Source organism: Hoplias malabaricus, chromosome 6, assembly GCF_029633855.1.
Source record: "Hoplias malabaricus isolate fHopMal1 chromosome 6, fHopMal1.hap1, whole genome shotgun sequence".
NCBI lineage: Eukaryota > Metazoa > Chordata > Actinopteri > Characiformes > Erythrinidae > Hoplias > Hoplias malabaricus.
The window spans coordinates 20,934,376-20,959,702 of record NC_089805.1 but is presented as its reverse complement, the minus strand read 5'-3'; the positions used below and the strand labels follow the sequence as shown (position 1 = coordinate 20,959,702).

Sequence of the window (25,327 nt, the reverse complement as noted above, 5' to 3'; positions counted from 1 at the left end):
ACCTAGTGGATAAGGCACTGGCCTCCTAAGCCAGGGATTGTGGGTTCGAGTCCCATCTAGGGTACATGGCTAGCAGAGTGGCGCAGCGGAAGCGTGCAGGGCCCATAACCCAGAGGTCGATGGATCGAAACCATCCTCTGCTAATAATGAAGAAAACAAAACCCAACAACCTTGTGCGGTTCATTTTCAGATACTAGGCAGCACAAGGAGGCCAAGCTCTCTTGCTAGGACCTTCTCTCTCACATCAGTGAAAAGACAGGCCTAAACAATGCAATCTTTATATGAGGGGGCACCCAGATTTGAACTGGGGACCTCTTGATCTGCAGTCAAATGCTCTACCACTGAGCTATACCCCCTGCTGCCATAGCTTGGGAAGAAATTCTAGAAAACCAACAAGCCAAAGAGACAATCGATAAGATAACACCACTTCCGATGTCAAGAGCATCTGAACTGTTTTCACAGAGAGGCACCCAGACATGAAATGGGGATCTTTTCAACCACCGCCAAAAGCTTTTTCATTTCGGTCTGTAGGAATGGAACACACATTCGCATCAGAAGTGCTTTACGCCATAAGCATTGATGTCTTGGAAGCGCTGTGTTTCAATCATAATCAAGTATGAAAAGTTCAACAGCGGAAACATGGATATAAGAAATAGGCCTACCTCTAGATTGCTTTTGTCATGGAAGCAGAGTGTCGAAGCTGAAGACAGCCTCCCCTAAACAGCCATGATGTCAAGCCTTTCCTGTCAGCGTTTCCCAAGTGCACTACAAGCTTAACGAACCAGTGGGAAGATATTTTGGTGTCCATAACCCTGCCTGGGCAGGTAAGTAGCAGAGCTGTTCAGCGTAAGGGTGCTGGGCCCATGACCACCAGATGGAAGGAATGATTACATCCTGTGCTAAAATCTGGGTGCGTTGTGAGCAGAATACTTTGGGACACGTGAGGATTGTCAGATGCAGTCCTTTGTATTTGACCGCAGAATGCAAAGGCAAGATAGGCAAGGAGAATCAATATAAGGAGCTTTTTCCAAGTTCCAGTGACCTAGTGGATAAGGCACTGGCCTCCAAAGCCAGGGATTGTGGGTTCGAGTCCCATCTAGGGTGCATGGCTAGCAGAGTGGCGCAGCGGAAGCGTGCAGGGCCCATAACCCAGAGGTCGATGGATCGAAACCATCCTCTGCTAATAATGAAGAAAACAAAGCCCAACAACCTTGTGCGGTTCATTTTCAGATACTAGGCAGCACAAGGAGGCCAAGCTCTCTTGCTAGGACCTTCTCTCTCACATCAGTGAAAAGACAGGCCTAAACAACGCAATCTTTATATGAGGGGGCACCCAGATTTGAACTGGGGACCTCTTGATCTGCAGTCAAATGCTCTACCACTGAGCTATACCCCCTGCTGCCATAGCTTGGGAAGAAATTCTAGAAAACCAACAAGCCAAAGAGACAATCGATAAGATAACACCACTTCCGATGTCAAGAGCATCTGAACTGTTTTCACAGAGAGGCACCCAGACATGAAATGGGGATCTTTTCAACCACCGCCAAAAGCTTTTTCATTTCGGTCTGTAGGAATGGAACACACATTCGCATCAGAAGTGCTTTACGCCATAAGCATTGATGTCTTGGAAGCGCTGTGTTTCAATCATAATCAAGTATGAAAAGTTCAACAGCGGAAACATGGATATAAGAAATAGGCCTACCTCTAGATTGCTTTTGTCATGGAAGCAGAGTCTCGAAGCTGAAGACAGCCTCCCCTAAACAGCCATGATGTCAAGCCTTTCCTGGCAGCGTTTCCCAAGTGCACTACAAGCTTAACGAACCAGTGGGAAGATATTTTGGTGTCCATAACCCTGCCTGGGCAGGTAAGTAGCAGAGCTGTTCAGCGTAAGGGTGCTGGGCCCATGACCACCAGATGGAAGGAATGATTACATCCTGTGCTAAAATCTGGGTGCGTTGTGAGCAGAATACTTTGGGACACGTGAGGATTGTCAGATGCAGTCCTTTGTATTTGACCGCAGAATGCAAAGGCAAGATAGGCAAGGAGAATCAATATAAGGAGCTTTTTCCAAGTTCCAGTGACCTAGTGGATAAGGCACTGGCCTCCTAAGCCAGGGATTGTGGGTTCGAGTCCCATCTAGGGTACATGGCTAGCAGAGTGGCGCAGCGGAAGCGTGCAGGGCCCATAACCCAGAGGTCGATGGATCGAAACCATCCTCTGCTAATAATGAAGAAAACAAAACCCAACAACCTTGTGCGGTTCATTTTCAGATACTAGGCAGCACAAGGAGGCCAAGCTCTCTTGCTAGGACCTTCTCTCTCACATCAGTGAAAAGACAGGCCTAAACAATGCAATCTTTATATGAGGGGGCACCCAGATTTGAACTGGGGACCTCTTGATCTGCAGTCAAATGCTCTACCACTGAGCTATACCCCCTGCTGCCATAGCTTGGGAAGAAATTCTAGAAAACCAACAAGCCAAAGAGACAATCGATAAGATAACACCACTTCCGATGTCAAGAGCATCTGAACTGTTTTCACAGAGAGGCACCCAGACATGAAATGGGGATCTTTTCAACCACCGCCAAAAGCTTTTTCATTTCGGTCTGTAGGAATGGAACACACATTCGCATCAGAAGTGCTTTACGCCATAAGCATTGATGTCTTGGAAGCGCTGTGTTTCAATCATAATCAAGTATGAAAAGTTCAACAGCGGAAACATGGATATAAGAAATAGGCCTACCTCTAGATTGCTTTTGTCATGGAAGCAGAGTGTCGAAGCTGAAGACAGCCTCCCCTAAACAGCCATGATGTCAAGCCTTTCCTGGCAGCGTTTCCCAAGTTCACTACAAGCTTAACGAACCAGTGAGAAGATATTTTGGTGTCCATAACCCTGCCTGGGCAGGTAAGTAGCAGAGCTGTTCAGCGTAAGGGTGCTGGGCCCATGACCACCAGATGGAAGGAATGATTACATCCTGTGCTAAAATCTGGGTGCGTTGTGAGCAGAATACTTTGGGACACGTGAGGATTGTCAGATGCAGTCCTTTGTATTTGACCGCAGAATGCAAAGGCAAGATAGGCAAGGAGAATCAATATAAGGAGCTTTTTCCAAGTTCCAGTGACCTAGTGGATAAGGCACTGGCCTCCTAAGCCAGGGATTGTGGGTTCGAGTCCCATCTAGGGTGCATGGCTAGCAGAGTGGCGCAGCGGAAGCGTGCAGGGCCCATAACCCAGAGGTCGATGGATCGAAACCATCCTCTGCTAATAATGAAGAAAACAAAGCCCAACAACCTTGTGCGGTTCATTTTCAGATACTAGGCAGCACAAGGAGGCCAAGCTCTCTTGCTAGGACCTTCTCTCTCACATCAGTGAAAAGACAGGCCTAAACAACGCAATCTTTATATGAGGGGGCACCCAGATTTGAACTGGGGACCTCTTGATCTGCAGTCAAATGCTCTACCACTGAGCTATACCCCCTGCTGCCATAGCTTGGGAAGAAATTCTAGAAAACCAACAAGCCAAAGAGACAATCGATAAGATAACACCACTTCCGATGTCAAGAGCATCTGAACTGTTTTCACAGAGAGGCACCCAGACATGAAATGGGGATCTTTTCAACCACCGCCAAAAGCTTTTTCATTTCGGTCTGTAGGAATGGAACACACATTCGCATCAGAAGTGCTTTACGCCATAAGCATTGATGTCTTGGAAGCGCTGTGTTTCAATCATAATCAAGTATGAAAAGTTCAACAGCGGAAACATGGATATAAGAAATAGGCCTACCTCTAGATTGCTTTTGTCATGGAAGCAGACTGTCGAAGCTGAAGACAGCCTCCCCTAAACAGCCATGATGTCAAGCCTTTCCTGGCAGCGTTTCCCAAGTGCACTACAAGCTTAACGAACCAGTGGGAAGATATTTTGGTGTCCATAACCCTGCCTGGGCAGGTAAGTAGCAGAGCTGTTCAGCGTAAGGGTGCTGGGCCCATGACCACCAGATGGAAGGAATGATTACATCCTGTGCTAAAATCTGGGTGCGTTGTGAGCAGAATACTTTGGGACACGTGAGGATTGTCAGATGCAGTCCTTTGTATTTGACCGCAGAATGCAAAGGCAAGATAGGCAAGGAGAATCAATATAAGGAGCTTTTTCCAAGTTCCAGTGACCTAGTGGATAAGGCACTGGCCTCCTAAGCCAGGGATTGTGGGTTCGAGTCCCATCTAGGGTACATGGCTAGCAGAGTGGCGCAGCGGAAGCGTGCAGGGCCCATAACCCAGAGGTCGATGGATCGAAACCATCCTCTGCTAATAATGAAGAAAACAAAACCCAACAACCTTGTGCGGTTCATTTTCAGATACTAGGCAGCACAAGGAGGCCAAGCTCTCTTGCTAGGACCTTCTCTCTCACATCAGTGAAAAGACAGGCCTAAACAATGCAATCTTTATATGAGGGGGCACCCAGATTTGAACTGGGGACCTCTTGATCTGCAGTCAAATGCTCTACCACTGAGCTATACCCCCTGCTGCCATAGCTTGGGAAGAAATTCTAGAAAACCAACAAGCCAAAGAGACAATCGATAAGATAACACCACTTCCGATGTCAAGAGCATCTGAACTGTTTTCACAGAGAGGCACCCAGACATGAAATGGGGATCTTTTCAACCACCGCCAAAAGCTTTTTCATTTCGGTCTGTAGGAATGGAACACACATTCGCATCAGAAGTGCTTTACGCCATAAGCATTGATGTCTTGGAAGCGCTGTGTTTCAATCATAATCAAGTATGAAAAGTTCAACAGCGGAAACATGGATATAAGAAATAGGCCTACCTCTAGATTGCTTTTGTCATGGAAGCAGAGTGTCGAAGCTGAAGACAGCCTCCCCTAAACAGCCATGATGTCAAGCCTTTCCTGTCAGCGTTTCCCAAGTGCACTACAAGCTTAACGAACCAGTGGGAAGATATTTTGGTGTCCATAACCCTGCCTGGGCAGGTAAGTAGCAGAGCTGTTCAGCGTAAGGGTGCTGGGCCCATGACCACCAGATGGAAGGAATGATTACATCCTGTGCTAAAATCTGGGTGCGTTGTGAGCAGAATACTTTGGGACACGTGAGGATTGTCAGATGCAGTCCTTTGTATTTGACCGCAGAATGCAAAGGCAAGATAGGCAAGGAGAATCAATATAAGGAGCTTTTTCCAAGTTCCAGTGACCTAGTGGATAAGGCACTGGCCTCCTAAGCCAGGGATTGTGGGTTCGAGTCCCATCTAGGGTGCATGGCTAGCAGAGTGGCGCAGCGGAAGCGTGCAGGGCCCATAACCCAGAGGTCGATGGATCGAAACCATCCTCTGCTAATAATGAAGAAAACAAAGCCCAACAACCTTGTGCGGTTCATTTTCAGATACTAGGCAGCACAAGGAGGCCAAGCTCTCTTGCTAGGACCTTCTCTCTCACATCAGTGAAAAGACAGGCCTAAACAACGCAATCTTTATATGAGGGGGCACCCAGATTTGAACTGGGGACCTCTTGATCTGCAGTCAAATGCTCTACCACTGAGCTATACCCCCTGCTGCCATAGCTTGGGAAGAAATTCTAGAAAACCAACAAGCCAAAGAGACAATCGATAAGATAACACCACTTCCGATGTCAAGAGCATCTGAACTGTTTTCACAGAGAGGCACCCAGACATGAAATGGGGATCTTTTCAACCACCGCCAAAAGCTTTTTCATTTCGGTCTGTAGGAATGGAACACACATTCGCATCAGAAGTGCTTTACGCCATAAGCATTGATGTCTTGGAAGCGCTGTGTTTCAATCATAATCAAGTATGAAAAGTTCAACAGCGGAAACATGGATATAAGAAATAGGCCTACCTCTAGATTGCTTTTGTCATGGAAGCAGACTGTCGAAGCTGAAGACAGCCTCCCCTAAACAGCCATGATGTCAAGCCTTTCCTGGCAGCGTTTCCCAAGTGCACTACAAGCTTAACGAACCAGTGGGAAGATATTTTGGTGTCCATAACCCTGCCTGGGCAGGTAAGTAGCAGAGCTGTTCAGCGTAAGGGTGCTGGGCCCATGACCACCAGATGGAAGGAATGATTACATCCTGTGCTAAAATCTGGGTGCGTTGTGAGCAGAATACTTTGGGACACGTGAGGATTGTCAGATGCAGTCCTTTGTATTTGACCGCAGAATGCAAAGGCAAGATAGGCAAGGAGAATCAATATAAGGAGCTTTTTCCAAGTTCCAGTGACCTAGTGGATAAGGCACTGGCCTCCTAAGCCAGGGATTGTGGGTTCGAGTCCCATCTAGGGTACATGGCTAGCAGAGTGGCGCAGCGGAAGCGTGCAGGGCCCATAACCCAGAGGTCGATGGATCGAAACCATCCTCTGCTAATAATGAAGAAAACAAAACCCAACAACCTTGTGCGGTTCATTTTCAGATACTAGGCAGCACAAGGAGGCCAAGCTCTCTTGCTAGGACCTTCTCTCTCACATCAGTGAAAAGACAGGCCTAAACAATGCAATCTTTATATGAGGGGGCACCCAGATTTGAACTGGGGACCTCTTGATCTGCAGTCAAATGCTCTACCACTGAGCTATACCCCCTGCTGCCATAGCTTGGGAAGAAATTCTAGAAAACCAACAAGCCAAAGAGACAATCGATAAGATAACACCACTTCCGATGTCAAGAGCATCTGAACTGTTTTCACAGAGAGGCACCCAGACATGAAATGGGGATCTTTTCAACCACCGCCAAAAGCTTTTTCATTTCGGTCTGTAGGAATGGAACACACATTCGCATCAGAAGTGCTTTACGCCATAAGCATTGATGTCTTGGAAGCGCTGTGTTTCAATCATAATCAAGTATGAAAAGTTCAACAGCGGAAACATGGATATAAGAAATAGGCCTACCTCTAGATTGCTTTTGTCATGGAAGCAGAGTGTCGAAGCTGAAGACAGCCTCCCCTAAACAGCCATGATGTCAAGCCTTTCCTGTCAGCGTTTCCCAAGTGCACTACAAGCTTAACGAACCAGTGGGAAGATATTTTGGTGTCCATAACCCTGCCTGGGCAGGTAAGTAGCAGAGCTGTTCAGCGTAAGGGTGCTGGGCCCATGACCACCAGATGGAAGGAATGATTACATCCTGTGCTAAAATCTGGGTGCGTTGTGAGCAGAATACTTTGGGACACGTGAGGATTGTCAGATGCAGTCCTTTGTATTTGACCGCAGAATGCAAAGGCAAGATAGGCAAGGAGAATCAATATAAGGAGCTTTTTCCAAGTTCCAGTGACCTAGTGGATAAGGCACTGGCCTCCAAAGCCAGGGATTGTGGGTTCGAGTCCCATCTAGGGTGCATGGCTAGCAGAGTGGCGCAGCGGAAGCGTGCAGGGCCCATAACCCAGAGGTCGATGGATCGAAACCATCCTCTGCTAATAATGAAGAAAACAAAGCCCAACAACCTTGTGCGGTTCATTTTCAGATACTAGGCAGCACAAGGAGGCCAAGCTCTCTTGCTAGGACCTTCTCTCTCACATCAGTGAAAAGACAGGCCTAAACAACGCAATCTTTATATGAGGGGGCACCCAGATTTGAACTGGGGACCTCTTGATCTGCAGTCAAATGCTCTACCACTGAGCTATACCCCCTGCTGCCATAGCTTGGGAAGAAATTCTAGAAAACCAACAAGCCAAAGAGACAATCGATAAGATAACACCACTTCCGATGTCAAGAGCATCTGAACTGTTTTCACAGAGAGGCACCCAGACATGAAATGGGGATCTTTTCAACCACCGCCAAAAGCTTTTTCATTTCGGTCTGTAGGAATGGAACACACATTCGCATCAGAAGTGCTTTACGCCATAAGCATTGATGTCTTGGAAGCGCTGTGTTTCAATCATAATCAAGTATGAAAAGTTCAACAGCGGAAACATGGATATAAGAAATAGGCCTACCTCTAGATTGCTTTTGTCATGGAAGCAGAGTCTCGAAGCTGAAGACAGCCTCCCCTAAACAGCCATGATGTCAAGCCTTTCCTGGCAGCGTTTCCCAAGTGCACTACAAGCTTAACGAACCAGTGGGAAGATATTTTGGTGTCCATAACCCTGCCTGGGCAGGTAAGTAGCAGAGCTGTTCAGCGTAAGGGTGCTGGGCCCATGACCACCAGATGGAAGGAATGATTACATCCTGTGCTAAAATCTGGGTGCGTTGTGAGCAGAATACTTTGGGACACGTGAGGATTGTCAGATGCAGTCCTTTGTATTTGACCGCAGAATGCAAAGGCAAGATAGGCAAGGAGAATCAATATAAGGAGCTTTTTCCAAGTTCCAGTGACCTAGTGGATAAGGCACTGGCCTCCTAAGCCAGGGATTGTGGGTTCGAGTCCCATCTAGGGTACATGGCTAGCAGAGTGGCGCAGCGGAAGCGTGCAGGGCCCATAACCCAGAGGTCGATGGATCGAAACCATCCTCTGCTAATAATGAAGAAAACAAAACCCAACAACCTTGTGCGGTTCATTTTCAGATACTAGGCAGCACAAGGAGGCCAAGCTCTCTTGCTAGGACCTTCTCTCTCACATCAGTGAAAAGACAGGCCTAAACAATGCAATCTTTATATGAGGGGGCACCCAGATTTGAACTGGGGACCTCTTGATCTGCAGTCAAATGCTCTACCACTGAGCTATACCCCCTGCTGCCATAGCTTGGGAAGAAATTCTAGAAAACCAACAAGCCAAAGAGACAATCGATAAGATAACACCACTTCCGATGTCAAGAGCATCTGAACTGTTTTCACAGAGAGGCACCCAGACATGAAATGGGGATCTTTTCAACCACCGCCAAAAGCTTTTTCATTTCGGTCTGTAGGAATGGAACACACATTCGCATCAGAAGTGCTTTACGCCATAAGCATTGATGTCTTGGAAGCGCTGTGTTTCAATCATAATCAAGTATGAAAAGTTCAACAGCGGAAACATGGATATAAGAAATAGGCCTACCTCTAGATTGCTTTTGTCATGGAAGCAGAGTGTCGAAGCTGAAGACAGCCTCCCCTAAACAGCCATGATGTCAAGCCTTTCCTGGCAGCGTTTCCCAAGTTCACTACAAGCTTAACGAACCAGTGAGAAGATATTTTGGTGTCCATAACCCTGCCTGGGCAGGTAAGTAGCAGAGCTGTTCAGCGTAAGGGTGCTGGGCCCATGACCACCAGATGGAAGGAATGATTACATCCTGTGCTAAAATCTGGGTGCGTTGTGAGCAGAATACTTTGGGACACGTGAGGATTGTCAGATGCAGTCCTTTGTATTTGACCGCAGAATGCAAAGGCAAGATAGGCAAGGAGAATCAATATAAGGAGCTTTTTCCAAGTTCCAGTGACCTAGTGGATAAGGCACTGGCCTCCTAAGCCAGGGATTGTGGGTTCGAGTCCCATCTAGGGTGCATGGCTAGCAGAGTGGCGCAGCGGAAGCGTGCAGGGCCCATAACCCAGAGGTCGATGGATCGAAACCATCCTCTGCTAATAATGAAGAAAACAAAGCCCAACAACCTTGTGCGGTTCATTTTCAGATACTAGGCAGCACAAGGAGGCCAAGCTCTCTTGCTAGGACCTTCTCTCTCACATCAGTGAAAAGACAGGCCTAAACAACGCAATCTTTATATGAGGGGGCACCCAGATTTGAACTGGGGACCTCTTGATCTGCAGTCAAATGCTCTACCACTGAGCTATACCCCCTGCTGCCATAGCTTGGGAAGAAATTCTAGAAAACCAACAAGCCAAAGAGACAATCGATAAGATAACACCACTTCCGATGTCAAGAGCATCTGAACTGTTTTCACAGAGAGGCACCCAGACATGAAATGGGGATCTTTTCAACCACCGCCAAAAGCTTTTTCATTTCGGTCTGTAGGAATGGAACACACATTCGCATCAGAAGTGCTTTACGCCATAAGCATTGATGTCTTGGAAGCGCTGTGTTTCAATCATAATCAAGTATGAAAAGTTCAACAGCGGAAACATGGATATAAGAAATAGGCCTACCTCTAGATTGCTTTTGTCATGGAAGCAGACTGTCGAAGCTGAAGACAGCCTCCCCTAAACAGCCATGATGTCAAGCCTTTCCTGGCAGCGTTTCCCAAGTGCACTACAAGCTTAACGAACCAGTGGGAAGATATTTTGGTGTCCATAACCCTGCCTGGGCAGGTAAGTAGCAGAGCTGTTCAGCGTAAGGGTGCTGGGCCCATGACCACCAGATGGAAGGAATGATTACATCCTGTGCTAAAATCTGGGTGCGTTGTGAGCAGAATACTTTGGGACACGTGAGGATTGTCAGATGCAGTCCTTTGTATTTGACCGCAGAATGCAAAGGCAAGATAGGCAAGGAGAATCAATATAAGGAGCTTTTTCCAAGTTCCAGTGACCTAGTGGATAAGGCACTGGCCTCCTAAGCCAGGGATTGTGGGTTCGAGTCCCATCTAGGGTACATGGCTAGCAGAGTGGCGCAGCGGAAGCGTGCAGGGCCCATAACCCAGAGGTCGATGGATCGAAACCATCCTCTGCTAATAATGAAGAAAACAAAACCCAACAACCTTGTGCGGTTCATTTTCAGATACTAGGCAGCACAAGGAGGCCAAGCTCTCTTGCTAGGACCTTCTCTCTCACATCAGTGAAAAGACAGGCCTAAACAATGCAATCTTTATATGAGGGGGCACCCAGATTTGAACTGGGGACCTCTTGATCTGCAGTCAAATGCTCTACCACTGAGCTATACCCCCTGCTGCCATAGCTTGGGAAGAAATTCTAGAAAACCAACAAGCCAAAGAGACAATCGATAAGATAACACCACTTCCGATGTCAAGAGCATCTGAACTGTTTTCACAGAGAGGCACCCAGACATGAAATGGGGATCTTTTCAACCACCGCCAAAAGCTTTTTCATTTCGGTCTGTAGGAATGGAACACACATTCGCATCAGAAGTGCTTTACGCCATAAGCATTGATGTCTTGGAAGCGCTGTGTTTCAATCATAATCAAGTATGAAAAGTTCAACAGCGGAAACATGGATATAAGAAATAGGCCTACCTCTAGATTGCTTTTGTCATGGAAGCAGAGTGTCGAAGCTGAAGACAGCCTCCCCTAAACAGCCATGATGTCAAGCCTTTCCTGTCAGCGTTTCCCAAGTGCACTACAAGCTTAACGAACCAGTGGGAAGATATTTTGGTGTCCATAACCCTGCCTGGGCAGGTAAGTAGCAGAGCTGTTCAGCGTAAGGGTGCTGGGCCCATGACCACCAGATGGAAGGAATGATTACATCCTGTGCTAAAATCTGGGTGCGTTGTGAGCAGAATACTTTGGGACACGTGAGGATTGTCAGATGCAGTCCTTTGTATTTGACCGCAGAATGCAAAGGCAAGATAGGCAAGGAGAATCAATATAAGGAGCTTTTTCCAAGTTCCAGTGACCTAGTGGATAAGGCACTGGCCTCCAAAGCCAGGGATTGTGGGTTCGAGTCCCATCTAGGGTGCATGGCTAGCAGAGTGGCGCAGCGGAAGCGTGCAGGGCCCATAACCCAGAGGTCGATGGATCGAAACCATCCTCTGCTAATAATGAAGAAAACAAAGCCCAACAACCTTGTGCGGTTCATTTTCAGATACTAGGCAGCACAAGGAGGCCAAGCTCTCTTGCTAGGACCTTCTCTCTCACATCAGTGAAAAGACAGGCCTAAACAACGCAATCTTTATATGAGGGGGCACCCAGATTTGAACTGGGGACCTCTTGATCTGCAGTCAAATGCTCTACCACTGAGCTATACCCCCTGCTGCCATAGCTTGGGAAGAAATTCTAGAAAACCAACAAGCCAAAGAGACAATCGATAAGATAACACCACTTCCGATGTCAAGAGCATCTGAACTGTTTTCACAGAGAGGCACCCAGACATGAAATGGGGATCTTTTCAACCACCGCCAAAAGCTTTTTCATTTCGGTCTGTAGGAATGGAACACACATTCGCATCAGAAGTGCTTTACGCCATAAGCATTGATGTCTTGGAAGCGCTGTGTTTCAATCATAATCAAGTATGAAAAGTTCAACAGCGGAAACATGGATATAAGAAATAGGACTACCTCTAGATTGCTTTTGTCATGGAAGCAGAGTGTCAAAGCTGAAGACAGCCTCCCCTAAACAGCCATGATGCCAAGCCTTTCCTGGCAGCGTTTCCCAAGTGCACTACAAGCTTAACGAACCAGTGAGAAGATATTTTGGTGTCCATAACCCTGCCTGGGCAGGAAAGTAGCAGAGCTGTTCAGCGTAAGGGTGCTGGGCCCATGACCACCAGATGGAAGGAATGATTACATCCTGTGCTAAAATCTGGGTGCGTTGTGAGCAGAATACTTTGTGACACGTGAGGATTGTCAGATGCAGTCCTTTGTATTTGACCGCAGAATGCAAAGGCAAGATAGGCAAGGAGAATCAATACAAGGAGCTTTTTCCAAGTTCCAGTGACCTAGTGGATAAGGCACTGGCCTCCTAAGCCAGGGATTGTGGGTTCGAGTCCCATCTAGGGTGTATGGCTAGCAGAGTGGCGCAGCGGAAGCGTGCTGGGCCCATAACCCAGAGGTCGATGGATCGAAACCATCCTCTGCTAATAATGAAGAAAACAAAGCCCAACAACCTTGTGCGGTTCATTTTCGGACACTAGGCAGCACAAGGAGGCCAAGCTCTCTTGCTAGGACCTTCTCTCTCACATCAGTGAAAAGACAGGCCTAAACAACGCAATCTTTATATGAGGGGGCACCCAGATTTGAACTGGGGACCTCTTGATCTGCAGTCAAATGCTCTACCACTGAGCTATACCCCCTGCTGCCATAGCTTGGGAAGAAATTCTAGAAAACCAACAAGCCAAAGAGACAATCCATAAGATAACACCACTTCCGATGTCAAGAGCATCTGAACTGTTTTCACAGAGAGGCACCCAGACATGAAATGGGGATCTTTTCAACCACCGCCAAAAGCTTTTTCATTTCGGTCTGTAGGAATGGAACACACATTCGCATCAGAAGTGCTTTACGCCATAAGCATTGATGTCTTGGAAGCGCTGTGTTTCAATCATAATCAAGTATGAAAAGTTCAACAGCGGAAACATGGATATAAGAAATAGGCCTACCTCTAGATTGCTTTTGTCATGGAAGCAGAGTGTCGAAGCTGAAGACAGCCTCCCCTAAACAGCCATGATGTCAAGCCTTTCCTGGCAGCGTTTCCCAAGTGCACTACAAGCTTAACGAACCAGTGGGAAGATATTTTGGTGTCCATAACCCTGCCTGGGCAGGTAAGTAGCAGAGCTGTTCAGCGTAAGGGTGCTGGGCCCATGACCACCAGATGGAAGGAATGATTACATCCTGTGCTAAAATCTGGGTGCGTTGTGAGCAGAATACTTTGGGACACGTGAGGATTGTCAGATGCAGTCCTTTGTATTTGACCGCAGAATGCAAAGGCAAGATAGGCAAGGAGAATCAATACAAGGAGCTTTTTCCAAGTTCCAGTGACCTAGTGGATAAGGCACTGGCCTCCTAAGCCAGGGATTGTGGGTTCGAGTCCCATCTAGGGTGTATGGCTAGCAGAGTGGCGCAGCGGAAGCGTGCTGGGCCCATAACCCAGAGGTCGATGGATCGAAACCATCCTCTGCTAATAATGAAGAAAACAAAGCCCAACAACCTTGTGCGGTTCATTTTCGGACACTAGGCAGCACAAGGAGGCCAAGCTCTCTTGCTAGGACCTTCTCTCTCACATCAGTGAAAAGACAGGCCTAAACAACGCAATCTTTATATGAGGGGGCACCCAGATTTGAACTGGGGACCTCTTGATCTGCAGTCAAATGCTCTACCACTGAGCTATACCCCCTGCTGCCATAGCTTGGGAAGAAATTCTAGAAAACCAACAAGCCAAAGAGACAATCCATAAGATAACACCACTTCCGATGTCAAGAGCATCTGAACTGTTTTCACAGAGAGGCACCCAGACATGAAATGGGGATCTTTTCAACCACCGCCAAAAGCTTTTTCATTTCGGTCTGTAGGAATGGAACACACATTCGCATCAGAAGTGCTTTACGCCATAAGCATTGATGTCTTGGAAGCGCTGTGTTTCAATCATAATCAAGTATGAAAAGTTCAACAGCGGAAACATGGATATAAGAAATAGGCCTACCTCTAGATTGCTTTTGTCATGGAAGCAGAGTGTCGAAGCTGAAGACAGCCTCCCCTAAACAGCCATGATGTCAAGCCTTTCCTGGCAGCGTTTCCCAAGTGCACTACAAGCTTAACGAACCAGTGGGAAGATATTTTGGTGTCCATAACCCTGCCTGGGCAGGTAAGTAGCAGAGCTGTTCAGCGTAAGGGTGCTGGGCCCATGACCACCAGATGGAAGGAATGATTACATCCTGTGCTAAAATCTGGGTGCGTTGTGAGCAGAATACTTTGGGACACGTGAGGATTGTCAGATGCAGTCCTTTGTATTTGACCGCAGAATGCAAAGGCAAGATAGGCAAGGAGAATCAATATAAGGAGCTTTTTCCAAGTTCCAGTGACCTAGTGGATAAGGCACTGGCCTCCTAAGCCAGGGATTGTGGGTTCGAGTCCCATCTAGGGTGTATGGCTAGCAGAGTGGCGCAGCGGAAGCGTGCTGGGCCCATAACCCAGAGGTCGATGGATCGAAACCATCCTCTGCTAATAATGAAGAAAACAAAACCCAACAACCTTGTGCGGTTCATTTTCGGATACTAGGCAGCACAAGGAGGCCAAGCTCTCTTGCTAGGACCTTCTCTCTCACATCAGTGAAAAGACAGGCCTAAACAATGCAATCTTTATATGAGGGGGCACCCAGATTTGAACTGGGGACCTCTTGATCTGCAGTCAAATGCTCTACCACTGAGATATACCCCCTGCTGCCATAGCTTGGGAAGAAATTCTAGAAAACCAACAAGCCAAAGAGACAATCCATAAGATAACACCACTTCCGATGTCAAGAGCATCTGAACTGTTTTCACAGAGAGGCACCCAGACATGAAATGGGGATCTTTTCAACCACCGCCAAAAGCTTTTTCATTTCGGTCTGTAGGAATGGAACACACATTCGCATCAGAAGTGCTTTACGCCATAAGCATTGATGTCTTGGAAGCGCTGTGTTTCAATCATAATCAAGTATGAAAAGTTCAACAGCGGAAACATGGATATAAGAAATAGGCCTACCTCTAGATTGCTTTTGTCATGGAAGCAGAGTGTCGAAGCTGAAGACAGCCTCCCCTAAACAGCCATGATGTCAAGCCTTTCCTGGCAGCGTTTCCCAAGTGCACTACAAGCTTAACGAACCAGTGAGAAGATATTTTGGTGTCCATAACCCTGCCTGGGCAGGTAAGTAGCAGAGCTGTTCAGCGTAAGGGTGCTGGGCCCATGACCACCAGATGGAAGGAATGATTACATCCTGTGCTAAAATCTGGGTGCGTTGTGAGCAGAATACTTTGGGACACGTGAGGATTGTCAGATGCAGTCCTTTGTATTTGACCGCAGAATGCAAAGGCAAGATAGGCAAGGAGAATCAATATAAGGAGCTTTTTCCAAGTTCCAGTGACCTAGTGGATAAGGCACTGGCCTCCTAAGCCAGGGATTGTGGGTTCGAGTCCCATCTAGGGTACATGGCTAGCAGAGTGGCGCAGCGGAAGCGTGCAGGGCCCATAACCCAGAGGTCGATGGATCGAAACCATCCTCTGCTAATAATGAAGAAAACAAAACCCAACAACCTTGTGCGGTTCATTTTCAGATACTAGGCAGCACAAGGAGGCCAAGCTCTCTTGCTAGGACCTTCTCTCTCACATCAGTGAAAAGACAGGCCTAAACAATGCAATCTTTATATGAGGGGGCACCCAGATTTGAACTGGGGACCTCTTGATCTGCAGTCAAATGCTCTACCACTGAGCTATACCCCCTGCTGCCATTGCTTGGGAAGAAATTCTAGAAAACCAACAAGCCAAAGAGACAATTGATAAGATAACACCACTTCCGATGTCAAGAGCATCTGAACTGTTTTCACAGAGAGGCACCCAGACATGAAATGGGGATCTTTTCAACCACCGCCAAAAGCTTTTTCATTTCGGTCTGTAGGAATGGAACACACATTCGCATCAGAAGTGCTTTACGCCATAAGCATTGATGTCTTGGAAGCGCTGTGTTTCAATCATAATCAAGTATGAAAAGTTCAACAGCGGAAACATGGATATAAGAAATAGGACTACCTCTAGATTGCTTTTGTCATGGAAGCAGAGTGTCAAAGCTGAAGACAGCCTCCCCTAAACAGCCATGATGCCAAGCCTTTCCTGGCAGCGTTTCCCAAGTGCACTACAAGCTTAACGAACCAGTGAGAAGATATTTTGGTGTCCATAACCCTGCCTGGGCAGGAAAGTAGCAGAGCTGTTCAGCGTAAGGGTGCTGGGCCCATGACCACCAGATGGAAGGAATGATTACATCCTGTGCTAAAATCTGGGTGCGTTGTGAGCAGAATACTTTGGGACACGTGAGGATTGTCAGATGCAGTCCTTTGTATTTGACCGCAGAATGCAAAGGCAAGATAGGCAAGGAGAATCAATATAAGGAGCTTTTTCCAAGTTCCAGTGACCTAGTGGATAAGGCACTGGCCTCCTAAGCCTGGGATTGTGGGTTCGAGTCCCATCTAGGGTGCATGGCTAGCAGAGTGGCGCAGCGGAAGCGTGCAGGGCCCATAACCCAGAGGTCGATGGATCGAAACCATCCTCTGCTAATAATGAAGAAAACAAAACCCAACAACCTTGTGCGGTTCATTTTCAGATACTAGGCAGCACAAGGAGGCCAAGCTCTCTTGCTAGGACCTTCTCTCTCACATCAGTGAAAAGACAGGCCTAAACAATGCAATCTTTATATGAGGGGGCACCCAGATTTGAACTGGGGACCTCTTGATCTGCAGTCAAATGCTCTACCACTGAGCTATACCCCCTGCTGCCATAGCTTGGGAAGAAATTCTAGAAAACCAACAAGCCAAAGAGACAATCCATAAGATAACACCACTTCCGATGTCAAGAGCATCTGAACTGTTTTCACAGAGAGGCACCCAGACATGAAATGGGGATCTTTTCAACCACCGCCAAAAGCTTTTTCATTTCGGTCTGTAGGAATGGAACACACATTCGCATCAGAAGTGCTTTACGCCATAAGCATTGATGTCTTGGAAGCGCTGTGTTTCAATCATAATCAAGTATGAAAAGTTCAACAGCGGAAACATGGATATAAGAAATAGGACTACCTCTAGATTGCTTTTGTCATGGAAGCAGAGTGTCAAAGCTGAAGACAGCCTCCCCTAAACAGCCATGATGCCAAGCCTTTCCTGGCAGCGTTTCCCAAGTGCACTACAAGCTTAACGAACCAGTGAGAAGATATTTTGGTGTCCATAACCCTGCCTGGGCAGGAAAGTAGCAGAGCTGTTCAGCGTAAGGGTGCTGGGCCCATGACCACCAGATGGAAGGAATGATTACATCCTGTGCTAAAATCTGGGTGCGTTGTGAGCAGAATACTTTGGGACACGTGAGGATTGTCAGATGCAGTCCTTTGTATTTGACCGCAGAATGCAAAGGCAAGATAGGCAAGGAGAATCAATATAAGGAGCTTTTTCCAAGTTCCAGTGACCTAGTGGATAAGGCACTGGCCTCCTAAGCCTGGGATTGTGGGTTCGAGTCCCATCTAGGGTGCATGGCTAGCAGAGTGGCGCAGCGGAAGCGTGCTGGGCCCATAACCCAGAGGTCGATGGATCGAAACCATCCTCTGCTAATAATGAAGAAAACAAAACCCAACAACCTTGTGCGGTTCATTTTCGGATACTAGGCAGCACAAGGAGGCCAAGCTCTCTTGCTAGGACCTTCTCTCTCACATCAGTGAAAAGACAGGCCTAAACAATGCAATCTTTATATGAGGGGGCACCCAGATTTGAACTGGGGACCTCTTGATCTGCAGTCAAATGCTCTACCACTGAGCTATACCCCCTGCTGCCATTGCTTGGGAAGAAATTCTAGAAAACCAACAAGCCAAAGAGACAATTGATAAGATAACACCACTTCCGATGTCAAGAGCATCTGAACTGTTTTCACAGAGAGGCACCCAGACATGAAATGGGGATCTTTTCAACCACCGCCAAAAGCTTTTTCATTTCGGTCTGTAGGAATGGAACACACATTCGCATCAGAAGTGCTTTACGCCATAAGCATTGATGTCTTGGAAGCGCTGTGTTTCAATCATAATCAAGTATGAAAAGTTCAACAGCGGAAACATGGATATAAGAAATAGGACTACCTCTAGATTGCTTTTGTCATGGAAGCAGAGTGTCAAAGCTGAAGACAGCCTCCCCTAAACAGCCATGATGCCAAGCCTTTCCTGGCAGCGTTTCCCAAGTGCACTACAAGCTTAACGAACCAGTGAGAAGATATTTTGGTGTCCATAACCCTGCCTGGGCAGGAAAGTAGCAGAGCTGTTCAGCGTAAGGGTGCTGGGCCCATGACCACCAGATGGAAGGAATGATTACATCCTGTGCTAAAATCTGGGTGCGTTGTGAGCAGAATACTTTGGGACACGTGAGGATTGTCAGATGCAGTCCTTTGTATTTGACCGCAGAATGCAAAGGCAAGATAGGCAAGGAGAATCAATATAAGGAGCTTTTTCCAAGTTCCAGTGACCTAGTGGATAAGGCACTGGCCTCCTAAGCCTGGGATTGTGGGTTCGAGTCCCATCTAGGGTGCATGGCTAGCAGAGTGGCGCAGCGGAAGCGTGCTGGGCCCATAACCCAGAGGTCGATGGATCGAAACCATCCTCTGCTAATAATGAAGAAAACAAAACCCAACAACCTTGTGCGGTTCATTTTCGGATACTAGGCAGCACAAGGAGGCCAAGCTCTCTTGCTAGGACCTTCTCTCTCACATCAGTGAAAAGACAGGCCTAAACAATGCAATCTTTAAATGAGGGGGCACCCAGATTTGAACTGGGGACCTCTTGATCTGCAGTCAAATGCTCTACCACTGAGCTATACCCCCTGCTGCCATAGCTTGGGAAGAAATTCTAGAAAACCAACAAGCCAAAGAGACAATCGATAAGATAACACCACTTCCGATGTCAAGAGCATCTGAACTGTTTTCACAGAGAGGCACCCAGACATGAAATGGGGATCTTTTCAACCACCGCCAAAAGCTTTTTCATTTCGGTCTGTAGGAATGGAACACACATTCGCATCAGAAGTGCTTTACGCCATAAGCATTGATGTCTTGGAAGCGCTGTGTTTCAATCATAATCAAGTATGAAAAGTTCAACAGCGGAAACATGGATATAAGAAATAGGACTACCTCTAGATTGCTTTTGTCATGGAAGCAGAGTGTCAAAGCTGAAGACAGCCTCCCCTAAACAGCCATGATGCCAAGCCTTTCCTGGCAGCGTTTCCCAAGTGCACTACAAGCTTAACGAACCAGTGAGAAGATATTTTGGTGTCCATAACCCTGCCTGGGCAGGAAAGTAGCAGAGCTGTTCAGCGTAAGGGTGCTGGGCCCATGACCACCAGATGGAAGGAATGATTACATCCTGTGCTAAAATCTGGGTGCGTTGTGAGCAGAATACTTTGGGACACGTGAGGATTGTCAGATGCAGTCCTTTGTATTTGACCGCAGAATGCAAAGGCAAGATAGGCAAGGAGAATCATTATAAGGAGCTTTTTCCAAGTTCCAGTGACCTAGTGGATAAGGCACTGGCCTCCTAAGCCTGGGATTGTGGGTTCGAGTCCCATCTAGGGTGCATGGCTAGCAGAGTGGCGCAGCGGAAGCGTGCTGGGCCCATAACCCAGAGGTCGATGGATCGAAACCATCCTCTGCTAATAATGAAGAAAACAAAACCCAACAACCTTGTGCGGTTCATTTTCGGATACTAGGCAGCACAAGGAGGCCAAGCTCTCTTGCTAGGACCTTCTCTCTCACATCAGTGAAAAGACAGGCCTAAACAATTCAATCTTTAAATGAGGGGGCACCCAGATTTGAACTGGGGACCTCTTGATCTGCAGTCAAATGCTCTACCACTGAGCTATACCCCCTGCTGCCATAGCTTGGGAAGAAATTCTAGAAAACCAACAAGCCAAAGAGACAATCGATAAGATAACACCACTTCCGATGTCAAGAGCATCTGAACTGTTTTCACAGAGAGGCACCCAGACATGAAATGGGGATCTTTTCAACCACCGCCAAAAGCTTTTTCATTTCGGTCTGTAGGAATGGAACACACATTCGCATCAGAAGTGCTTTACGCCATAAGCATTGATGTCTTGGAAGCGCTGTGTTTCAATCATAATCAAGTATGAAAAGTTCAACAGCGGAAACATGGATATAAGAAATAGGACTACCTCTAGATTGCTTTTGTCATGGAAGCAGAGTGTCAAAGCTGAAGACAGCCTCCCCTAAACAGCCATGATGCCAAGCCTTTCCTGGCAGCGTTTCCCAAGTGCACTACAAGCTTAACGAACCAGTGAGAAGATATTTTGGTGTCCATAACCCTGCCTGGGCAGGTAAGTAGCAGAGCTGTTCAGCGTAAGGGTGCTGGGCCCATGACCACCAGATGGAAGGAATGATTACATCCTGTGCTAAAATCTGGGTGCGTTGTGAGCAGAATACTTTGGGACACGTGAGGATTGTCAGATGCAGTCCTTTGTATTTGACCGCAGAATGCAAAGGCAAGATAGGCAAGGAGAATCAATATAAGGAGCTTTTTCCAAGTTCCAGTGACCTAGTGGATAAGGCACTGGCCTCCTAAGCCTGGGATTGTGGGTTCGAGTCCCATCTAGGGTGCATGGCTAGCAGAGTGGCGCAGCGGAAGCGTGCTGGGCCCATAACCCAGAGGTCGATGGATCGAAACCATCCTCTGCTAATAATGAAGAAAACAAAACCCAACAACCTTGTGCGGTTCATTTTCGGATACTAGGCAGCACAAGGAGGCCAAGCTCTCTTGCTAGGACCTTCTCTCTCACATCAGTGAAAAGACAGGCCTAAACAATGCAATCTTTAAATGAGGGGGCACCCAGATTTGAACTGGGGACCTCTTGATCTGCAGTCAAATGCTCTACCACTGAGCTATACCCCCTGCTGCCATAGCTTGGGAAGAAATTCTAGAAAACCAACAAGCCAAAGAGACAATCCATAAGATAACACCACTTCCGATGTCAAGAGCATCTGAACTGTTTTCACAGAGAGGCACCCAGACATGAAATGGGGATCTTTTCAACCACCGCCAAAAGCTTTTTCATTTCGGTCTGTAGGAATGGAACACACATTCGCATCAGAAGTGCTTTACGCCATAAGCATTGATGTCTTGGAAGCGCTGTGTTTCAATCATAATCAAGTATGAAAAGTTCAACAGCGGAAACATGGATATAAGAAATAGGACTACCTCTAGATTGCTTTTGTCATGGAAGCAGAGTGTCAAAGCTGAAGACAGCCTCCCCTAAACAGCCATGATGCCAAGCCTTTCCTGGCAGCGTTTCCCAAGTGCACTACAAGCTTAACGAACCAGTGAGAAGATATTTTGGTGTCCATAACCCTGCCTGGGCAGGAAAGTAGCAGAGCTGTTCAGCGTAAGGGTGCTGGGCCCATGACCACCAGATGGAAGGAATGATTACATCCTGTGCTAAAATCTGGGTGCGTTGTGAGCAGAATACTTTGGGACACGTGAGGATTGTCAGATGCAGTCCTTTGTATTTGACCGCAGAATGCAAAGGCAAGATAGGCAAGGAGAATCAATATAAGGAGCTTTTTCCAAGTTCCAGTGACCTAGTGGATAAGGCACTGGCCTCCTAAGCCTGGGATTGTGGGTTCGAGTCCCATCTAGGGTGCATGGCTAGCAGAGTGGCGCAGCGGAAGCGTGCTGGGCCCATAACCCAGAGGTCGATGGATCGAAACCATCCTCTGCTAATAATGAAGAAAACAAAACCCAACAACCTTGTGCGGTTCATTTTCGGATACTAGGCAGCACAAGGAGGCCAAGCTCTCTTGCTAGGACCTTCTCTCTCACATCAGTGAAAAGACAGGCCTAAACAATGCAATCTTTAAATGAGGGGGCACCCAGATTTAAACTGGGGACCTCTTGATCTGCAGTCAAATGCTCTACCACTGAGCTATACCCCCTGCTGCCATAGCTTGGGAAGAAATTCTAGAAAACCAACAAGCCAAAGAGACAATCGATAAGATAACACCACTTCCGATGTCAAGAGCATCTGAACTGTTTTCACAGAGAGGCACCCAGACATGAAATGGGGATCTTTTCAACCACCGCCAAAAGCTTTTTCATTTCGGTCTGTAGGAATGGAACACACATTCGCATCAGAAGTGCTTTACGCCATAAGCATTGATGTCTTGGAAGCGCTGTGTTTCAATCATAATCAAGTATGAAAAGTTCAACAGCGGAAACATGGATATAAGAAATAGGACTACCTCTAGATTGCTTTTGTCATGGAAGCAGAGTGTCAAAGCTGAAGACAGCCTCCCCTAAACAGCCATGATGCCAAGCCTTTCCTGGCAGCGTTTCCCAAGTGCACTACAAGCTTAACGAACCAGTGAGAAGATATTTTGGTGTCCATAACCCTGCCTGGGCAGGAAAGTAGCAGAGCTGTTCAGCGTAAGGGTGCTGGGCCCATGACCACCAGATGGAAGGAATGATTACATCCTGTGCTAAAATCTGGGTGCGTTGTGAGCAGAATACTTTGGGACACATGAGGATTGTCAGATGCAGTCCTTTGTATTTGACCGCAGAATGCAAAGGCAAGATAGGCAAGGAGAATCAATACAAGGAGCTTTTTCCAAGTTCCAGTGACCTAGTGGATAAGGCACTGGCCTCCTAAGCCAGGGATTGTGGGTTCGAGTCCCATCTAGGGTGTATGGCTAGCAGAGTGGCGCAGCGGAAGCGTGCTGGGCCCATAACCCAGAGGTCGATGGATCGAAACCATCCTCTGCTAATAATGAAGAAAACAAAACCCAACAACCTTGTGCGGTTCATTTTCGGACACTAGGCAGCACAAGGAGGCCAAGCTCTCTTGCTAGGACCTTCTCTCTCACATCAGTGAAAAGACAGGCCTAAACAATGCAATCTTTATATGAGGGGGCACACAGATTTGAACTGGGGACCTCTTGATCTGCAGTCAAATGCTCTACCACTGAGCTATACCCCCTGCTGCCATAGCTTGGGAAGAAATTCTAGAAAACCAACAAGCCAAAGAGACAATCGATAAGATAACACCACTTCCGATGTCAAGAGCATCTGAACTGTTTTCACAGAGAGGCACCCAGACATGAAATGGGGATCTTTTCAACCACCGCCAAAAGCTTTTTCATTTCGGTCTGTAGGAATGGAACACACATTCGCATCAGAAGTGCTTTACGCCATAAGCATTGATGTCTTGGAAGCGCTGTGTTTCAATCATAATCAAGTATGAAAAGTTCAACAGCGGAAACATGGATATAAGAAATAGGACTACCTCTAGATTGCTTTTGTCATGGAAGCAGAGTGTCAAAGCTGAAGACAGCCTCCCCTAAACAGCCATGATGCCAAGCCTTTCCTGGCAGCGTTTCCCAAGTGCACTACAAGCTTAACGAACCAGTGAGAAGATATTTTGGTGTCCATAACCCTGCCTGGGCAGGAAAGTAGCAGAGCTGTTCAGCGTAAGGGTGCTGGGCCCATGACCACCAGATGGAAGGAATGATTACATCCTGTGCTAAAATCTGGGTGCGTTGTGAGCAGAATACTTTGGGACACGTGAGGATTGTCAGATGCAGTCCTTTGTATTTGACCGCAGAATGCAAAGGCAAGATAGGCAAGGAGAATCAATATAAGGAGCTTTTTCCAAGTTCCAGTGACCTAGTGGATAAGGCACTGGCCTCCTAAGCCTGGGATTGTGGGTTCGAGTCCCATCTAGGGTGCATGGCTAGCAGAGTGGCGCAGCGGAAGCGTGCTGGGCCCATAACCCAGAGGTCGATGGATCGAAACCATCCTCTGCTAATAATGAAGAAAACAAAACCCAACAACCTTGTGCGGTTCATTTTCGGATACTAGGCAGCACAAGGAGGCCAAGCTCTCTTGCTAGGACCTTCTCTCTCACATCAGTGAAAAGACAGGCCTAAACAATGCAATCTTTAAATGAGGGGCACCCAGATTTGAACTGGGGACCTCTTGATCTGCAGTCAAATGCTCTACCACTGAGCTATACCCCCTGCTGCCATAGCTTGGGAAGAAATTCTAGAAAACCAACAAGCCAAAGAGACAATCGATAAGATAACACCACTTCCGATGTCAAGAGCATCTGAACTGTTTTCACAGAGAGGCACCCAGACATGAAATGGGGATCTTTTCAACCACCGCCAAAAGCTTTTTCATTTCGGTCTGTAGGAATGGAACACACATTCGCATCAGAAGTGCTTTACGCCATAAGCATTGATGTCTTGGAAGCGCTGTGTTTCAATCATAATCAAGTATGAAAAGTTCAACAGCGGAAACATGGATATAAGAAATAGGACTACCTCTAGATTGCTTTTGTCATGGAAGCAGAGTGTCAAAGCTGAAGACAGCCTCCCCTAAACAGCCATGATGCCAAGCCTTTCCTGGCAGCGTTTCCCAAGTGCACTACAAGCTTAACGAACCAGTGAGAAGATATTTTGGTGTCCATAACCCTGCCTGGGCAGGTAAGTAGCAGAGCTGTTCAGCGTAAGGGTGCTGGGCCCATGACCACCAGATGGAAGGAATGATTACATCCTGTGCTAAAATCTGGGTGCGTTGTGAGCAGAATACTTTGGGACACGTGAGGATTGTCAGATGCAGTCCTTTGTATTTGACCGCAGAATGCAAAGGCAAGATAGGCAAGGAGAATCAATATAAGGAGCTTTTTCCAAGTTCCAGTGACCTAGTGGATAAGGCACTGGCCTCCTAAGCCAGGGATTGTGGGTTCGAGTCCCATCTAGGGTGCATGGCTAGCAGAGTGGCGCAGCGGAAGCGTGCAGGGCCCATAACCCAGAGGTCGATGGATCGAAACCATCCTCTGCTAATAATGAAGAAAACAAAACCCAACAACCTTGTGCGGTTCATTTTCAGATACTAGGCAGCACAAGGAGGCCAAGCTCTCTTGCTAGGACCTTCTCTCTCACATCAGTGAAAAGACAGGCCTAAACAATGCAATCTTTATATGAGGGGGCACCCAGATTTGAACTGGGGACCTCTTGATCTGCAGTCAAATGCTCTACCACTGAGATATACCCCCTGCTGCCATAGC

The 25,327-nt window shown here is 47.2% G+C and overlaps 22 non-coding genes across 22 annotated transcripts; all 22 read right to left on the bottom strand.

Annotated features, from left to right (window-relative positions):
• Nucleotides 1-284: 284 nt before the first annotated feature.
• Nucleotides 285-356, bottom strand: trnac-gca (transfer RNA cysteine (anticodon GCA)). Its single transcript has one exon. It is a non-coding gene; the product is annotated as a tRNA-Cys (tRNA).
• A 968-nt stretch (nt 357-1,324) lies between these two features.
• Nucleotides 1,325-1,396, bottom strand: trnac-gca (transfer RNA cysteine (anticodon GCA)). Its single transcript has one exon. It is a non-coding gene; the product is annotated as a tRNA-Cys (tRNA).
• Nucleotides 1,397-2,364: 968 nt separating this feature from the next.
• Nucleotides 2,365-2,436, bottom strand: trnac-gca (transfer RNA cysteine (anticodon GCA)). Its single transcript has one exon. It is a non-coding gene; the product is annotated as a tRNA-Cys (tRNA).
• A 968-nt stretch (nt 2,437-3,404) lies between these two features.
• Nucleotides 3,405-3,476, bottom strand: trnac-gca (transfer RNA cysteine (anticodon GCA)). The gene has a single exon. It is a non-coding gene; the product is annotated as a tRNA-Cys (tRNA).
• A 968-nt stretch (nt 3,477-4,444) lies between these two features.
• trnac-gca (transfer RNA cysteine (anticodon GCA)) lies at nt 4,445-4,516 on the bottom strand. Its single transcript has one exon. It is a non-coding gene; the product is annotated as a tRNA-Cys (tRNA).
• Nucleotides 4,517-5,484: 968 nt separating this feature from the next.
• On the bottom strand, nt 5,485-5,556 carry trnac-gca (transfer RNA cysteine (anticodon GCA)). The gene has a single exon. It is a non-coding gene; the product is annotated as a tRNA-Cys (tRNA).
• A 968-nt stretch (nt 5,557-6,524) lies between these two features.
• On the bottom strand, nt 6,525-6,596 carry trnac-gca (transfer RNA cysteine (anticodon GCA)). The gene has a single exon. It is a non-coding gene; the product is annotated as a tRNA-Cys (tRNA).
• Nucleotides 6,597-7,564: 968 nt separating this feature from the next.
• trnac-gca (transfer RNA cysteine (anticodon GCA)) lies at nt 7,565-7,636 on the bottom strand. Its single transcript has one exon. It is a non-coding gene; the product is annotated as a tRNA-Cys (tRNA).
• A 968-nt stretch (nt 7,637-8,604) lies between these two features.
• Nucleotides 8,605-8,676, bottom strand: trnac-gca (transfer RNA cysteine (anticodon GCA)). The gene has a single exon. It is a non-coding gene; the product is annotated as a tRNA-Cys (tRNA).
• A 968-nt stretch (nt 8,677-9,644) lies between these two features.
• trnac-gca (transfer RNA cysteine (anticodon GCA)) lies at nt 9,645-9,716 on the bottom strand. Its single transcript has one exon. It is a non-coding gene; the product is annotated as a tRNA-Cys (tRNA).
• A 968-nt stretch (nt 9,717-10,684) lies between these two features.
• On the bottom strand, nt 10,685-10,756 carry trnac-gca (transfer RNA cysteine (anticodon GCA)). Its single transcript has one exon. It is a non-coding gene; the product is annotated as a tRNA-Cys (tRNA).
• Nucleotides 10,757-11,724: 968 nt separating this feature from the next.
• On the bottom strand, nt 11,725-11,796 carry trnac-gca (transfer RNA cysteine (anticodon GCA)). Its single transcript has one exon. It is a non-coding gene; the product is annotated as a tRNA-Cys (tRNA).
• A 968-nt stretch (nt 11,797-12,764) lies between these two features.
• On the bottom strand, nt 12,765-12,836 carry trnac-gca (transfer RNA cysteine (anticodon GCA)). The gene has a single exon. It is a non-coding gene; the product is annotated as a tRNA-Cys (tRNA).
• A 968-nt stretch (nt 12,837-13,804) lies between these two features.
• On the bottom strand, nt 13,805-13,876 carry trnac-gca (transfer RNA cysteine (anticodon GCA)). The gene has a single exon. It is a non-coding gene; the product is annotated as a tRNA-Cys (tRNA).
• A 2,008-nt stretch (nt 13,877-15,884) lies between these two features.
• On the bottom strand, nt 15,885-15,956 carry trnac-gca (transfer RNA cysteine (anticodon GCA)). Its single transcript has one exon. It is a non-coding gene; the product is annotated as a tRNA-Cys (tRNA).
• A 968-nt stretch (nt 15,957-16,924) lies between these two features.
• On the bottom strand, nt 16,925-16,996 carry trnac-gca (transfer RNA cysteine (anticodon GCA)). Its single transcript has one exon. It is a non-coding gene; the product is annotated as a tRNA-Cys (tRNA).
• A 968-nt stretch (nt 16,997-17,964) lies between these two features.
• trnac-gca (transfer RNA cysteine (anticodon GCA)) lies at nt 17,965-18,036 on the bottom strand. Its single transcript has one exon. It is a non-coding gene; the product is annotated as a tRNA-Cys (tRNA).
• Nucleotides 18,037-19,004: 968 nt separating this feature from the next.
• On the bottom strand, nt 19,005-19,076 carry trnac-gca (transfer RNA cysteine (anticodon GCA)). Its single transcript has one exon. It is a non-coding gene; the product is annotated as a tRNA-Cys (tRNA).
• A 968-nt stretch (nt 19,077-20,044) lies between these two features.
• On the bottom strand, nt 20,045-20,116 carry trnac-gca (transfer RNA cysteine (anticodon GCA)). Its single transcript has one exon. It is a non-coding gene; the product is annotated as a tRNA-Cys (tRNA).
• Nucleotides 20,117-21,084: 968 nt separating this feature from the next.
• On the bottom strand, nt 21,085-21,156 carry trnac-gca (transfer RNA cysteine (anticodon GCA)). The gene has a single exon. It is a non-coding gene; the product is annotated as a tRNA-Cys (tRNA).
• A 968-nt stretch (nt 21,157-22,124) lies between these two features.
• On the bottom strand, nt 22,125-22,196 carry trnac-gca (transfer RNA cysteine (anticodon GCA)). Its single transcript has one exon. It is a non-coding gene; the product is annotated as a tRNA-Cys (tRNA).
• A 2,006-nt stretch (nt 22,197-24,202) lies between these two features.
• On the bottom strand, nt 24,203-24,275 carry trnac-gca (transfer RNA cysteine (anticodon GCA)). Its single transcript has one exon. It is a non-coding gene; the product is annotated as a tRNA-Cys (tRNA).
• Nucleotides 24,276-25,327: the final 1,052 nt, after the last annotated feature.